Raw genomic sequence first — 18,369 nt, forward strand, 5'->3', positions numbered from 1 at the left:
AAGATTTATTTAATTAAAACAATGTTTATTACTTGAAATGTACTACAAGACTAATTTACAATTATAATATTTCTATTAACTAAACTTATTGCTAAATCTGCAATAGTGCAGTTTCGGCGATGACGCACGGAGTCATCCGATGTGCATTCAGCAATTACGCACATTAGGCGATTGCCTAACTCTCGTTCGGGGAAAAATGCGATTTACGCCAAATGTCCGGGTTTTTTAAATGTTTGTCCGGGTTTGGTGAAATTCGAGATGGCAGCCCTACTCGGGACTAGTGTAGCTTTCAGTGAAAGATTTTTTCAAATCGGTTCCAAAAAAATGTTAAAGCCTTTAGAGTATATAATTTTAATATTAGAGCAGTATAAATATAACATACAGGCTACTACCTATTTCATCCGGATGTGCAGGGTTAGGGGCTAGTTCCCACGGGACGCGACTGAAACCACTGGCGGAAGATAGTTAATTATTAGAAAGAAGACTTTTATGTTTCTAGATGTTACAATTAGCGAATAAACTCGAAAACTATGAGCCAATTTAAAACATTCATATACCGTTATTTTAGCACTGAAGGAACTAGCCTTTCTGTGTGAACAAATGTATATTTCTTCTATATCTACATGTCTTATCTACATTTATAAGTCACAGCAAGAAATAACTTACCGCATATTTAAAACCACTTAAAAATTCGTCTCTTTGACAATTGTCAGTTGTCACAAAGCTACCCAGCTGATTTCAAAGCATCCTTTGGTTCACATCAGCTGATCGTGAACACAGGTAACTTGCATACTGTCATGTTATTTATGTAGAAGAAAAAAAACCTTCATTGTACAAATGTTCAGTTTGTATCACAAAGAGTTTAGAAAAAAGAAGTGTTGCAGTTAAAAGTTCTTGGTTTACTGCCTTGCTCGATAAATGGTCTATCTAACACTAAGATCATTTTTCACACAAGGCTGGTAGTTACTGAGTTTAGGGCCTGCAAACAAATATACTTTTCAGCTTTGTAGTATGTGTAAATTAGAGTGTAAAAGTGTAGATTGTCGAAAGAACTCCAAGGTGAATGATGATTAAGATTGTCAAGCTCATCATGATAAAGCTTTCTTGATAAAATATGGCCCCAAAGGTAGTCCATTGTATAATTTAGGTACTTGTCTTCCACAAATTCACCGTTTTTAATTATATGGTGTAATTTATAGACCAAGAAATAAACGTTTTTATGTATTATTACTAATTTACATTACATCTTCATTATGAAAATATCTGCGGCTACGCTAGAGTTTGTACATATAGAGCTGAAGGAAATCCAGTGAGAAATCCAGTCAGTGCCTCATTCCCAGACTCCACCAAAGATGTTTTTAAACGTTTTTCAGTCCGATACCGTCTTACAGCGAAAATATTTCCCAAGCCTTGTGACAATTTGTACCAATAACAATAGAAATCAGCTGATCTGAAGAAAGCTATACATATTACTATAAAGCTTTGTACCATAAGGTGATTGAAAAGAAACCAGGTAGGCAAGTCACCATTGTGCAAGTAAGTACGAAAAAAACCAGCTAAGTAATTCCGTACCATGCCCATTGCACAATTGCTTCATTGTTTTGGCGTGATAGTGTGACCCGTCCAGATGTGGATAGACCAACAGATTTTACAACACGGACACCCCAGGATGGACATTTTAGACTGAATAGGCCCCGGAAGTCCCCCCGGAAACCTTTTCTAAGTTTGTATGTACTTTCTTAGTATATCTTGGACAGCAATGGCTGATAAAAAAGGTGAAGGAAAACATCTTGAGGAAACCTGGACTATATAGTCTGAAATCACCAACCCGCATTGAGCAAGCGTGGTGATTAATGCTCAATCCTCCGTGTAAGAGGAGGCCTGTGCCCAGCAGTGGGACGATAAAAAAAAAAAAAAAAAAAAAAAACAAAAAAAAAAGGCTGTAACAGGCCCCGGAAGAGATGACGTGATGATCTAGACGCCTATCGTCGAGATTGATGCACTCGGTCTAAGGATCGGAAAGTGTGGAAGTAAGATGGAAAGGCCTGAGCCCAGCAGTGGGACATCATAGGCTAGTAATAATAAAAGGAAAAATTCGGTCCAAAACTTCTAACAACAGCGAATATTTCCCAAGCCTTGTATAACAGTCCAATGACAATTTGTAACAATAATAATGGAAATCAGCTGATCTGAAGGAAGCTATACATATTATTATAAAGCTTCGTCCCCTCAGCTGATTGTAAAGAAACCAGGTAGGCAAGTCAGTTTTGTGCAAGTAGATATGAAAAAAAAACTGGCTAAGTAAGAGTCGGTCTTGAACAGGAAGGGTTACTTAGAAAATAATAATGTCTTCGCACAATTTATTCAGATAAATTTATTAGGGTTCAGTATTCCAAATGTAAAACGAAGAAAACGATGTTCTTATAACAAGACTTCACCGTCCGTCTTTCGTCCTGGCGCGCCTGTGGAAATTAGATTACCCGAAACGACTGCCAAGGATGCTCAATGACAGCCGGGACCTACAGTTTAACGTACCATCCGAAACACAGTCATTGGTGTCTAAGATATACTTAGAAAGTACATACAAACTTAGAAAAGTTGCATTGGTACTTGCCTGACCTGGAATCGAAACTATTTTAGCTATGTAACAAGTACTTATTGTCTTCTAGCCATAAAAGATCTGTGATGGACCTTCCACATAATTAACGATCCACATTTCAATAGAAAGCAGCCTTCAGAGTCCCGCTGGTCAGAAATCACAGCTGATTTAAAAAAATAAACATCTGTTCGCTCTGAGACAGGTAGAAGTTGCATAAGGAGGAAAAAAATATATCCCTTTCTTAAGTATAGAGAAAAAAAAACTGGTTAGAAGATTTCACTGTTCAAAATGATGCTTATAAGAGCTACTAGCTTCTGTCAGCCGGTTTCAGTGGCGTCCCGTGGGAAGTACTCCGAACTTAGATAAAAAGTAGAGCTTAAAGCCTTACTCGATAAAAGAGCTATCTGACACTGAAATCATTTTGGAAATTGCTCCAGTAGTTACTGAGGTGAGTATGTCCGAACAACAAACTGTTCAGCCTTGCGTTTGTGATTCTATACTAGTCAAATAAAAACCGGCCAAAAACGAACTTTTCAGTTCACATAAAGCTAGTTAGTAACCAAGCCAGGACTATAACATTAGCGGTGGCGGTGTGTCTATCCTGGGGCCCGATTCTCCTAATTTTACTTAAGCAACATACTATTCACGTTCGACTCGATTCGACTGAGATCCGATCCCGACTCAATTACGATTGAAGCGTATGTGGCATTCCGCTATTTTTTCTTTGAAATAAACGTTTTTATCCTTTTCTGTCATTCAATAATGAATCATTTTGTCTGCAAATGATTTACGATTGCAAAATGATTGTACAGCAAACTACCGTATAAACCAAAATTACCAAAATAGCAGACCAATCGCACACCAATCAAATGTCAATCGAATACGATTGGTCTTTTATTAGTAGCAGAATGCCCGATATGGTTAAAACTGCTATTGCGATCATATTGCGATTCGATTTCTATTCGATTTTGACAGTATTAACTTAGGAGAATCGGGCCCCTGGAAATAGGTCTATTAAAAACTGTCCTAGCTTGTAAACTAACGGCCGGTTCACACATGTCTCCGTTTTACTGTTCCGTTTTATCGTGTACGTTTTTTTTTCGTCGATGGCTTATGTAGTTGTATGAGTGACTTCACACATGGCACAGTATTCTGTATACAACTACATACGCCATCGACGAAAAAAAAACGCTTGCTTAAAAATTAAGCTATTTTTGTCTGCATGTAGTCAGAAGAAGACTGTCCCCTCAACTAAACTTAACTAAAGATCTTGATATGACTTTTTATTAAATACAATTAGGCTAAAAATGAATGTACAAACAATAAATAATAATCACTTAATCAATTGAAACATTATTTTAAGTAGTTTATTTGTTTTTGTAAAAGTCCTAAGTATCAAGATTGTTTACCTTAACTACCTACTCAAATGGAGTACAGTCTCCACTCAATTTTGCGAATATACACAAAATAGTACTCCCATTGGAATTTAATTTATACCCATTTAAGGGTACAATTATTTACCTTCAGGTGTAAAACACATTGAAGAAGAGTTCATTAAACTTAATTAACAATTAAGACGAATTTAAGTATTTTAAAACAGCTGATGACCAGCTGGTATGAAAGAATGTATACTTCACTGAAACACAAATGAAAATATACCTTATTCTCTTTAGTATAAAGTCCATAATGTATTGCAGTGGAATGCGTGCAAATGAAATTGGTCTTTATTAGGCTAGAGTTAAGGTTGAAGGTTCTATGTTTGTATGTACTTTCTAAGTATATCTTAGACACCAATGACTGTGTTTCGGATGGCACGTTAAACTGTAGGTCCCGGCTGTCATTGAACATCCTTGGCAGTCGTTACGGGTAGTCAGAAGCCAGTAAGTCTGACACCAGTCTAACCAAGCGGTATTGGGTTGCCCGGGTAACTGGGACGAGGGGGTCAGATAGGCAGTCGCTTCTTGTAAAGCACTGGTACGCAGCTACATCCGGTTAGACTGGAAGCCGACTCCAACATAGTTTGGAAAAAGGCTCGGAGGATGATAGGCTAGAGTTAAGGTTGAAAGTTGAGCTGGACATCAGCTGATAACCAGCTGGTAGAAAAGAATGTCTGGCTGATACACATACAAAAATACACCTTATTATCTCTAGTATAAAGTCCATAATGTATTGCAGTGGAATTTGTGCAAATAAAATTGGTCTTTAAAAGGTAAGAGTTAAGGTTGATTTTCAGTAGTTTTTGGTCGTGAATGGTTCATGGTCCTGTTGCTATCCAAGAAATGAGTTAACAAAGATAAAAGAGGGCATATTTTTTGCATTTATTTTTTAAAGTGTTTGCATTGAGTTTTTGATGATTTTTGACGTAAAAGGTCTTTTTCTCAGTGGTTACGGAGTTAGTTTTGACGCTTCGCAATAAATTGGTATTTTAAGTATGCAAGTTTTAGCAAGTAATAAAAACTCGAAAAAATAAACATGTGTTAGCTGCCAGTAGTTAGAAAGAGGGCAGCAGAGACGAGCGACCATAGACATCTCGCCATTCAGCCGTTCATCTATGCTTGGAGGATTCTTTTTTCGAACGTCATTGTGACAAGACATGTTATAGTTTGACAGAATAAGATTTTGCCGCGTTCTTGACTAATCTTAGTTGATTTTCATGTTTAAACTATTTCTTGTAATTTCCTCGTTAAACAAACCTGCTTCTGGTTTTTAAGATCAGAAGTGGGATAGTCTCACTCCCACTATAAAGTTTTTGATTTCAGTTTAGATTCATTGGCACTTTTACTAAGTACGACGCGGTGTAAGGATATCCGCCATTACCGAAGTTTTTGCCGTTCTATTTTAATTTTGTAATGGATTGCAGTGCGTTGCAATCTACGCAACGGTATATTCAAGATGTTATGCAGGCAGCGTAAGTGATACCAATAAATATGTCTTGTTGTGGAACAAGGACATTCAATTCTGGTCTATTCCATTCTGAAGAGTTCAGCGGCATCAAGTGCCCAAATAACTTTAAGAATACATCCTATTATCCTTCAGGATAGCATTAATGTGGATTGCATTATTGGAAAAATCGAAAAAGGAATATTGGTTTTTATTATTCTTATGGAAACAACAGGTCTGGTAACTATGATCATTGGTTAACAAAATTTATTGTCATAGTAACATGTTAAGGTAATATCAAAATGTTTGTGTTATAACCGAATTAACGATTGCTTTGGTTTTCATATGTATATGACGGTGTAATGAGTCGAGAATTGCTCGAGCTTAGTACGCTGATGCTGCTCTTGTGTGTTTCGGGTGGAATGAGTTTCTGCCTATGTACCTATTGCTGTGGTGTCAGTGAATAACATGCCTTGCTCCTACTATGCTCCACATGTTACGGGAAGAATCCTGTAATGTACCTACCTGTATGTAAATGGTGAGATCGATCCGGTTTTATTTAGCCTTTATGTAATAATGTAAACTTGTAATCCATTTTGTTGGGTTATTAGTTAAAGACATACTGAAAGTGTATGAGAACTTGAGTTAGATAACTAACATGCTTACTATGTATATGAGCTCAATAATATTTATTTCTAAACATTCTGCTCATAAGAGTTTCAACAAATACCTACACAGAAATATAAGTTTACTGCTCTTGTGATATAAATGCACACTGTTTTGATTTTGACTTACTCAATTTGTTTTTAATTGAAGTAGAATAGTTCAAATTGTGCATCAGGCTTGAGATTTTTGCCCTCGAAGGCCTGGAAAGCTCAAGAAAGGGATACAAACAACAATTAAACCCTGTTGAATGGGAGGCTATGACGTAAATCACATTTTACAAATTGAAAGTCTGTTTACAGACCTTAGTTTTTATTTTCTTTTACTGATTATGTAATTTGGTTACCTTAGCCAGATGCTTGCTTGCTTGTCTTTTGACTACAGGTATTGAGGATAAGTCTAAGCTGTGTGAGGTGATGGTGTAAGCGCTCCAGGTGCTGTGTCATTTGACATAGTAAGCTATGACACTTCATGCTCCCCGGGTGCTGTGCTGCTGTACAAGCTTTGCATGCTGTACGGAGTGCTGACGGCCAGTATCTCGTTTGGCATACTCCGGTAATGAAAGCCAGTGGATAGTAGACCTGGCATATCATGCTTTGAGGTCAGGTGATCTGTTCTATTGTTTTGATTACACATCGGAAGTAATTATGCTCTTAGCTGTATTTAGTGGAAAAATGTGTAATAATGTACCAACCATTGGTATTGTCAACTATGAGTATTCTGTGTAGCAAAAGCTGAAGTGAAGTTAACTACACGTAACTTATCAAACCGCAATTGTAGTTGTGTTTTCAGCGTTGCTGACACATGATTAGTAATAATGATATTTCTGAGACATAGTTTCAAAGTTATGCCTTGAATTTATTTCTTTGAGAGCGAAAAGCTTTCCAGATTTGACGAAAGATTTTGAAGGTCAGAAGTGGCCGAACGAAATGTATGTCGTAAGTGCTTGTTCGCAGACTTATACACGAGAATGTGTAACGGCCGTGTCGTGGCCCAAGCGCTTCTGTGCTGGTGCTGCTGATTGCGGCACGAGCGCTGCTCTGCCGGTGCTCCTGGTCGCGGCACGAGCGCTGCTGTGCTGGTGCTCCTGCTGGTTCTGTTGGTTTATGCCTTCCGAATAGTCTGAGCCTCTGGCTTATGGCTTCTGTATGGTCTGAGCCCATGGCTTATGGCTTCCGTATAGTCTGAGCCCCTGGCTTATGGCTTCCATATAGTCTGAACAACTGGCTTGACTATGACTTGCCTTGACCATGACTTCCGTATATTTTGAGCCCCTGGCTTGACTATGACTTGATTTGACTATGACTTCCATATAGTTCGAGTATTTGTTCTTGATAACATATTTCTTGCGCTTGAGTGCACGCTTGCACCCACGGTTTAACTAATAAGTAAAAGTAATCGTATTTCTTCTTACAACTAATATGTTTCAGCTTTACACTCCAAACCAGGTTAATAATTTACATGATTTCTTTGTATGTTGTGTGTTTATATGTGTACAACTAATATGTTTCAGCCTTACACTCGACACACTTACACTGGGTGGTATACCAGTGTTCTGTTATTAATTTTGTACCTGTTATTTGATTCAAAGTTGATGTTATTTATTTTTCTTTCTTTAAATGGATTAGTACTTTGTTTGAGGTTTGTAAGTCCTCGAATAATTTTTATTCTGAAAGTGTCATTGTTCAGAAAAACGATGACGAGCACGATAACCAATCGAGATTTAAATATGACGAAATTGAGCCAGGTCCAACTCGCTTATTGCATGTGCAGGTGTTCCGAGACTCAACCAGGCTCACCCAGATCCTGCCGAGGACGTCAGGGTGTCAGGAGAGGCCGTGTTAGCTGCCAGTAGTTAGAAAGAGGGCAGCAGAGACGAGCGACCATAGACATCTCGCCATTCAGCCGTTCATCTATGCTTGGAGGATTCTTTTTTCGAACGTCATTGTGACAAGACATGTTATAGTTTGACAGAATAAGATTTTGCCGCGTTCTTGACTAATCTTAGTTGATTTTCATGTTTAAACTATTTCTTGTAATTTCCTCGTTAAACAAACCTGCTTCTGGTTTTTAAGACATGTCTAATAACATACCTAGAATATTATTGAAGTCATCCTAAGTCTAATGAATCCACATCCAAACTTGAGATAATCGCGCACTAACAAACATGCAGGTCAGACTGAAAACCACCTTTTTTAAGTTGGTTAAAAAATATAAATTAATATTCCCAGCTATCTAAACCTATATTCCAAATTCAAATCAACACATAAGGCGTCCCACGCACAATAAGTTTGACAGATAAAGCGTCCCATTCAAGCGGGATGAATGTTTTGTTGCCTGTGCCTCTCCCACGGTCCGCGGTTTAAAAAGGTCGTTACTATACAGTTAGAACCTGACTGTGTTTAGAAAAGAAGAGTCATGTGTTTAATTATGTTGGTAATAGAATAGATTGTGATGGAAGTACTATCCAGCATTCTGAAAGGTCCTATTTCATATCCATTTCCTATTTTCGATAATGCAAAGGTACCTTTTTTAACGACTTCAAAAAATCATCAAATGACCCCTTCCGCTGTGGGTCAGCAGCGGTGAGGGAGTGTCAGACTCTTACTGACTAAAAACCGTCGTGTTCCGTCATAGGCCTTTTATGCACCAGGGCCGCGGTAACTCTTTCGAACAATCCCGCAGCCCCGGTATCTTGCTCGGATTCTTGGCTAGGACCTTTCCAGAATACAGCCCTCAAAAAAACGCCTGCTCTTCACCACTTCCTATGTGTTATTGCTGGGAAGAAGTGGTGGAACAAACTCCCCAGGAACACAATTCTCTCTGTATGGTTTGAACAACCTAAACAATACCTATACGCGCGATAAAACAATAAACACAAGTATACTACTACTAAAGATAATCACAAATCAACGTATGGATTTTTTTTAACGACGTCAAAAATCATCAAATGACCCCTCCCGCTGTGGGTTAGCAGCGGTGAGGGGGTGTCAGACTCTTACTGACTAAACACCGTCGTGTTCCGTCGTAGGCCGCGTATGTACCAGGGCCGCGGTAACTCGAGCGAACAATCCTGCAGCATTATTCCTTCATAGATTTGTTGCTCTTGTCAAGTCTCTTCAGAAACATGTAATAGTTGACATTTAGTATAAGATTTATTTATTTATATCGGTCGGATCGGTTATAGAATTCCACAGAGTTTTTTACTCTTAGCTCATACTATGACCCTGCCGGGGCTGCGGGTTGTTCGAAAGAGATACCGCGGCCCTGGTACATAAAAGGCCTATGACGGAACACGACGGTTTCTGACACTCCCTCACCGCTGCTAACCCACAGCGGGAGGGGTCATTTGATGATTTTTAACGTCGGGAAAAAAAAAAAAAAAGCTCATACTATGACGTACACATAATTCCAAGTAACGTTGACGTTTGCAACACGTCAAAGAACAATAACATACTTCTCCCTGAAATGACGATCGCTTTTACGTAGTTTTCTCGATATATCTGAGGAACTTCACGGTAAAATTACGTCAAAACATTGTAAGTATTATAGCTTGTGGTTAAGAAGCCATTAAGTCTGACACTAGTCCTACCAAGGGGTATAGGGTTGCCCGGGTAACTGGGTTGAGGAGGTCAGATAGGTAGTCGCTCCTTGTAAAACACTGGTACTCAACTAAATTCGGTGAGACGCCGACCCCAACATAGTTGGGAAAAAGCTACACAGATGATGATGCTGAAATTAATATAGCTTACACGCCAAAGTATGTCAATAATACAATGGTCGGGGACAAGAAATAATGGGGAGACGGCTGAAACTGCGTCAAACAGCTAGCTTATAATAACAAGTAATTTCATATTACGGTGACCAGACTACCATGCATCGGGGCGAAATCAAACCTCTTTTTTGCATTAAAAAAAACTTAATGCACAAAGGTGAAAGACCTACCCCCTAACTAATAAACATCTGATCCTCCAGATGATTATAAACAGAAGCCGCAATTCAAATTTCGAATATCTCGCGAACTTCCGGCGCATATGCGCGCGCGCATCTGTCATTACTATTGATGCGAGTTCGATATTTGAATTGGTGGTGTCACCTTTTGGTACCATATTGACGACTAGTCACGTTTTTTGATTGGAGTTAATGTAGAAAAAAAAAATTACAGTTACATAGAGTGACAATACTATACTATAATATTATAAAGCTGAACAGTTAATCTGTCGATCTGTGGAACTACTGGATTGATTTAAAAAGTTATTTCAGTGTAAGATAGCCCATTTAATTTATTGTTACTGTTGCTGTTACAGCCTTTTCTTATCGTCCCACTGCTGGGCTGCGGCCTCCTCTCACACGGAGAAGGATTGAGCATTAATCACCACGCTTGCTCAATGCGGGTTGCTGATTTCAGACTTTATTGTCCAGGTTTCCTCAAGATGTTTTCCTTCACCTTTTTATCAGCCATTGGTGTCTAAGATATACTTAGAAAGTACATACAAACTTAGAAAAGTTGCATTGGTACTTGCCTGTCCTGGAATCGAACTCATACCCTCATACTCGAGAGGTTGGTTCTTTACCCACTAGGCCACCACGACCTTTAATTTATTAAGGAAGGCTATAGGGTATTAAAGCCTTAAATAAATGTATGGGCTATCTAACACTGAAATCATTTTTCAGCAGTTTTTAGTAGTTGAGTAGTTGATGAGCGCATGCTAACAAAAAACGATTCAGCTTAATAATATTAGTAGAAAGAGATAAAAATGCCAAAAATATCCTAAATACGTATTAACATTAAATATGCTAATCGGATTTTTTTCTTTTAATTAATAATCCAGACCAGATATAAAAAAAAACTATACCTAGATTGACCGAAACTTGCAAAGACCTGTCTTTTGACCAACTGTTATGAATACGACAGCTTGGCAAGACATTGACCCAAGAAACTTAACTTTTTTCTACCTATATGCAACCTCCATAGCCAAAAGGCCGTGCAAGGACGTCTTGGTAAAAAAAAGTTGAAAAAAAAATATGGCGTTTGCCACCATCTGTCAGAGAGGCACGCGCCGGCGCGTGGCGACAGCCAATGGGATGCGTTCGTTGACTCGCGCCATGTTGTAAGTTGAAAATGTTTTTTAGGGTACGGTAGAGAGAAGTAAGAGTCGGACTCGTGCGTTGAAGGGTTCCGTACCATTATCTATAAACGTGCATAAAAATGTTTAGCATTTTATTTTTGCGGAAAAAGAAATACCTACGTATTCTGTGATTTTCTAACTGTCATGGCTTATGAAAGAACCTGGTGACAGACAGATAGCAATGCTTACAAAAAATATATATAAAAAAAAACAGTTTTTTTTTTTCAAGAAAAAATATTTTATTGAGTCTTTTTACTTTACCCATTTTTTTATGAGGACGCCTAATTATTTCCTATCATTTTGGAGATTTTTTATCGTAATAGATCATTTATTTTAAAATTATACAAATATTTTATTACATAATTTCTATAATAGTTTTATAATTATACCGTTTTTACCCCTATAAATTAAGCACCCATTTCGATATGTGCACATGTTAAAGAATCTCGCTGTATTTGTATGTTAAATAAAACACATATCTACAGGTATATATTTTTTGTCTAGACTTATATAAAATATTCACATTGGCACGCGATAATGTTAAAAGCTTCTATTTTTATTTATCTACCTAAGTTTTAAATGTTAATTTGTATATTCAGAAAAAAGTTAGGTATATGGTTTTTATATATTTTTCCGAAAGATCAAAATAAAACTGATATCCGCATTCTTGTGTAATTTATTTGTAAAAAAATAAATTTATTTTTGGCCTTTTTATATGGATATAAAATGCTGAAAATATTGTCTTTGTGGGTATTGAACTCAAGTTTATGTCTAAACCAGTTGCACAATTATTAAGATCTAGCTGTTTTTTTTCCGTGGTTTCACCCGCATTCCATGGGAATGTACTGCTCGTACCGGGATAAAATATTTACCGTCTTACCACAAAAACTTTTTAACGTCAGTTTAAGACTTGTCTAAAAAAATGACAAATTATGACGTTGACATATGGTTCATTTTGGAGCCACATTTTTTTTAGACAAGTGCAAAACAGTGGTTTAAGTTTTTGTAGTAAGGCCAAAAGAGTGTAGCTTTCCAACAATGAAAGAATTTTTTAAATCGGATCAGTAGTTTCGGAGCTTTCAGGGTACACGGAAACAAATTATTATCTGTAGATGATATGATATTAATTAATGTTTTTTTTTGTTTAATCAACACTATGTGTTCATATTTAAGACCCAAAATATTCGAGTTACTTTTCTCGAGAAAATATTATAATATAGAGAAAATATAATAACTTTAATATCCAGTAGTACTTTTATCATTCAAACAAATATAATAAAAAAACACATTTCACAACAACTTTATTTCTGCGGTCACCAAACTTCTACTTCTTTAACAATTTCTTTGAAATTGCACGCCCATAACTGCAAGCGTAACTTGGCATGCGATGCACTTTAATACAAGTTTATAATTGCAACTGAATAAATTATTTTCTTATGTATTTACTTTGAACATAACGTTTTTCGACCGCATGTGTATAATTGTTGTATATAGCTCTTTGTTATAAAAATAGATTTTTGCTTTGTGCGAGTTTCGGAAGGCACGTTAAGTTGGTCCCGGTTGTCATATGAACATCTTTGGCAGTCGTTACGGGTATTCAGAAGCTAGTAAGTCTGACACCAGTCTTACGTCCAGGGGTGTCGGGTTGCCCGGGTAACTGGATTGAGGAGGCCAGATAAGCAGTCGCTCCTTGTGGCTCACTGGTACTCAGCTGCATGCAGTTAGACTGGAAGCCGACCCCAACATAGTTGGGAAAAGGCTCCACAGATGATGATGATACATATAGTGTAATTTCATAAAAGTTCAGTACGAAAGGAAGTTATTAACCTTACGACATGACCGATGGTTTAATTGGAGAAATTAGCCGTACTCATTAAGACTATTAACCCAAGATTGGCTGACATCATGATAACATGACAGTTTGGAAGCAGATGTGTATTGAAATTAAAATCTTCAAAACTAATTTTATAAAGCTGAAGAGTTTGTTTGATCATATAGCTAATTTGAGGAGATAATGGACCGATTTGAAAAAATATTTTTTTATAGGAGAACCAACAGCTATAATTTCTTTCAGTAATATTAACAGAGAGCCTAGTTCAGGCTCTTAGTGTAAAGAAAGTTATAGACATTTTAGAATCAGTAACAGCATATAAAAAATTACAAAAAAGTAAAATAAATTAAACTTAGGTTACAGCATTACGTACTTTAAAAATAGTCAGTTTTCAGCTTATTATTTCAGTGTTAGATGGCCCATTACGAGAAAGGATGCAGGCTACTTTTTTACCCGGGTGCGAGGAGTGTTCCTTTATCTAGTAATCTTTTCACTAAAAGCTAAAATCAAGATATACCATTATAATTAGGGAATGCAATCCCGATCCCGCGGGATCCCGATCTCGCGAGATCTCGTGTAATTTTTCGGGATCAATCCCGACGCATCATATGACGAGATCCCGTTCGAGATTGACGGGATTGGGCGGCAGTGGTCAGCTACGCAACACACACACAACCACACACACACAACACTTCAAGAGGAATTAGAAGAAACTCTGCGAGCTTCTAAAAGTCCTTTTGCACGTATATCCACGGCCACGAACCTAGACAAATTAGAATCTACCATTAAAAAAGAAATGGATTTGTTCGAGTGTGGAGGAACAAGGGGGCGATTTTTGCAGTTTGCATATAATTGCTTCGCCACGCTGTTGCCAACCAGCGCGAGCGTTGAGTCGGAGAGGAGGGCATTCTCAGCAGCGGTGTACATTGCAACAAACATTAGATACCGTTTAGCAGATGAAACTATTAATACCTACCCTTTGTTTTTTAAGGAGTCTTTTTCAAAATCACTCTTTTTCCTAATTCAATTGAAATAAGCTTATTGTTTTGATTACCTAATTTACCTACGTTAATTTCCTTACAACCTGATTATTTAGTCGGAAAGATTAAAGAATAAAGGTTTTTATTTTCTTTCGAGTAAAATGTTATTTTAATTAACCTCACTATCACAAACAAGCAGTTATTAGCTTTTTCAGTCATCTGAATTCATTTTTTTTTTAATTAGACGGGATCCCGAATTTGCAATCTCGAGTCGGGATTGCATTCCCTAATTATAATCACAAAATTAAATAAACATGATTAAAATTCACGCTGCACACAGCGAGAAGGATCATTTGATGATTTGCCACCTCAAAAAAATCCTAGCGATTTTGATAAGATTGGTATTACAAATTAATTTTGCACCATTTAATTTTTCCATATCCTAGTGATTTGTTTACCTTAAAAAACTATTTTTATTTCTTGATAAAAATTGTAAAGGTATATATGTAAAAGTTATTTTTTGGAATTAAATTGATGATTGCAAAAAAATTATCGTCTCCTACGCAAATCCATTTTTTGTTTAGCTCTGATGGCCTTTAATAAATTAACTCTAAAGCTGGTAAAGAGGCATTTGAAATTTAATATATTATGTAATTTGCCAAATCTATAAAAGATTACTTTTTTTTTTAATATTTTTTTACTTCATGCCGCAAAATCTAGATTCTTCATGCCAAATTTAAAAACACATAAAGATCCACCACATACCTACTGGAAGCCGACCCCAACATAGTTGGGAAAAATGCTCGGAGGATGATGATATCCACCATATATTTTCAGAGTTTTTTTTGGTGGTTTTCAAGTTAATCATGGTAATCTTAACATACGCTACTACTTATAAAAATCATCTATTTTTAGCCAACTTCCCAAAAAAGGACGAAGATCTCTTTTTTTATCCGTATTTTTGGATCAACTATGTAATTTAATTTACTAATTTATATCGTTTATTTCTTCACTTTGTACAATTTTTTTACAATACTTTTGCTTAAATTCGAAATAAGTGCTGATGCATGATTTGCCTGAACTAGGTAAAAACCTGTGGCGTAAGAAGTGCTTATTATAATATTTATAGCGAATTAACAATAAATTGCTATAGCTATATCAACAGTTATCATAACTTAACCTCCTTCTAAAAAAAAATAACAGTACACAACAAAGGCTGAATAGCCATAATCCTAATCTACATTTCAACAAAAAAACCTACATTTGACAGATGCTTAAGAAATTAAGAGGGCACGCTTGTGCACGCTCGTGCAAGGTGCGCTAACACATCTGGTAGTCGGCAATGTGGCTCGCGACGACATTTTTGCTGAAAATAATAATAATATTTGCACTTTCTACGAGGCTAGATGGTTGGGGCTATTTTTGAAATCCTTTGTCTAGGTTTTGAGTGGTAAAAGAATGATGTGGCTAGCCTTTTTCGAGGCCTAAGTTCACTGTCGACACAAAATTTTCATGAATACGTTTGTTTGACTGTTTGTTTTATCCTAAGATGTTGAAATGATAATATTAATATATGGACATAAAACTAAAACTTCTTTTTCTCCTTGCCGTTCATGTTCTAAAGGAGTTAGTTACCCAAATGATAACTATCATTGAATCTTCCCTAAGACTGAATCTAACTCAATCATCCTCCGAGCCTTTTTCCCAAACTATGTTGGGGTCGGCTTCCAGTCTAACCGGATTTAGCTGAGTACCAGTGCTTTACAAGAAGCGACTGCCTATCTGACCTCCTCAACCCAGTTACCCGGGTAACCCGATACCCCTTGGTTAGACTGGTGTCAGACTTACTGGCTTCTGACTACCCGTAACGACTGTCAAGGATGTTCAATGACGAACGGGACCTACAGTTTAACGTGCCATCGGAAACACAGGCATTGGTGTCTAAGATATACTTAGAAAGTACATACAAACTTAGAAAAGTTGCATTGGTACTTGCCAGACCTGGAATCGAACCCGCGCCCTCATACTCGAGAGGTTGGTTCTTCCCCCACTAGGCCACCACGACTGAATCTAACTCAATATAAAAATCTATTTAATACGGTTCATCCGCTTTACCGTGCATGTGTGACAAAGGGTGATATTACACTTAGATCTTTTAATTTGTGTAAGCATTCATCATCACACAGGACACAGGCTTCTTCTCATACAGAGAAGGAATGACAGTTAATCACCACGTTTGTTCAAGGCGGATTGACGATTTCGGACTTTAAAGTCTAGGGTTTCCTCAGGATGATTTCCTTCACCATTACTAATTTTTGGTGTCCAAGATATACTAAGATTGCTACTTGCTTGACTTGAAAATATACCTATTAGCATACTTTTACTAATTATTTTTTACCAATCTGAATGGGCGGCCTAATTTTTATTGTATTAATTATTTATTCTTTATTGTACACAAAAACATATAAAAAATACACACAACACAGAGAAGACATGTACAAAGGCGAGCTTAACCCAGAACTGGGTTCTCTAACAGCAAACCTTAGAGCGATAGAGAGATGCGATAGGGAAGAGAAAATTAAAAGTGCACAACATTAAACAAAACAAAGATAAAACTACATAACATAAAATATATACCTATAAATAAAACATAAAATATAATAAATAAATACATACATACAAATAAGGTCATGTTGACAGGAAATGTTCCTTAATTCGTCTCTTGAAGACATCCAACGATATGCTGTCACGTATACTGTGAGGCAGAACGTTCCAAAGCCCCACAGCGCGAACAGTGAAGAAGGATCCATCATAACGACTCGAAGTATGAGGAGGGAAACGGAGTAGAAGAGATGAAGAGGAGCGACAGGGTTTGCCTCTAGGAACAAGGAACTCAAAGCGTTCCTTAAGATAATTTGGAGCGTTGGGATTGTGAAGAAGAGAGAAGAGAAAAGACAGAATATGAGCATCTCGACGCTGCCGAATTGGCAGCCACTTCAGCTGGCTCCGGAATTCAGACACATGGTCGTATTTCCGGAGGCCAAAAATGAAGCGGATGCACAGATTCTGCAGACGCTCGAGTTTGTTAAGAAGTTCCTCAGTCGCATCAAGGAAACAGACATCAGCATAATCTAAAAGAGGGAGAAGATTGTATAAATTATACTTCGGCCGTTCAGAGAATGCGTTCCTGACACCTATCAGTTAGTCACGACTAGTGATGGGCACAACATAACACTGAGTTCGTTACCGTTCCTTCAAAATGAACCGCCGCATTATTTTAAGATTATTTTCGTTTTAAATTGGCGGAATCATTTGTTTTATATTTTAGTTATTTAAGTGGAAACCAAAAAAAGGTAATATTCATATAATAAAATTGTTTTATTTATTCTTTGTTACAAGTACATTGAATTGAATGTGCGAACAGAATATTAATCAGACTCCGATTTGCTTGAGGAGGTGGTGTCTTCATCATCATCTTCGCCTACATGTATAATTATATTATTATCAATAACAGAATCAATCCTGATATCTCGGTCTAACAAAAGCCGGGTAATCAAATAAAAACAGATCGAAAACACTTGAAAAACGTGGTCTATGCGCACGAAACGACAACGGACGACTGTTTTAGCGTCACAAAATGGCGGCCCATAACGCCATTTGGGGTTACCATTTTTAATCTAAGTATAAAAATGCGGTTTGGTCATAGTTTTATTTTTATATTTCATAAACGTTATAATTAAGTCTTATAGTCCATTATTTTCCAATTCTTAAAAAGAAAATCAAAACGTATTATTTTATATTATAACTGTATAAGAACAGATTACGATACTTGCCTGTTATTTTTAGCACAGCACTACAAAATATAAACCGCTGACATAACCTTGTAATAGCGCAGTATAGATTTAGAAAAATATTGTTTACCAAGTTATTTGACACTCAGTTTGGCACAAAATTATAACATTCATTGATTATTGATATAATAATGTTGTTTTAATGCTCCTCAATTGTTAAAACGGTAAACAACCAGCAAAAATATTTTTATCGTAACTGCAACGCCATTGCAAAGTTACGTCGTCAGTTCAATCGCGACGTGTCAGGAACGCATTCTCTGAATGGCCGAACTATAGTAAGCAGCCTTTTGTTGTAATTTACTAATTGTTTTTAACCTTTTTGCATATATTACAAAGGTGGTAATTAATATTACTTACTAATTACACTTTCTAAGAACCTATTAGTTATTTGATTGTTATCAAAAGACCTGCTGATAAGCTTTGGGGTACCTAAATT

General features: G+C 36.9%; 1 protein-coding gene across 1 annotated transcript in view; it reads left to right on the forward strand.

Annotated features, from left to right (window-relative positions):
• The window catches only part of LOC124644035 (protein neuralized), a 65,622-nt gene that overhangs the window by 15,704 nt on the left and 31,549 nt on the right, over positions 1-18,369 (forward strand). The gene's annotated exons all lie outside the window — the stretch shown is intronic.

Source organism: Helicoverpa zea, chromosome 29 (genome assembly GCF_022581195.2).
Source record: "Helicoverpa zea isolate HzStark_Cry1AcR chromosome 29, ilHelZeax1.1, whole genome shotgun sequence".
NCBI lineage: Eukaryota > Metazoa > Arthropoda > Insecta > Lepidoptera > Noctuidae > Helicoverpa > Helicoverpa zea.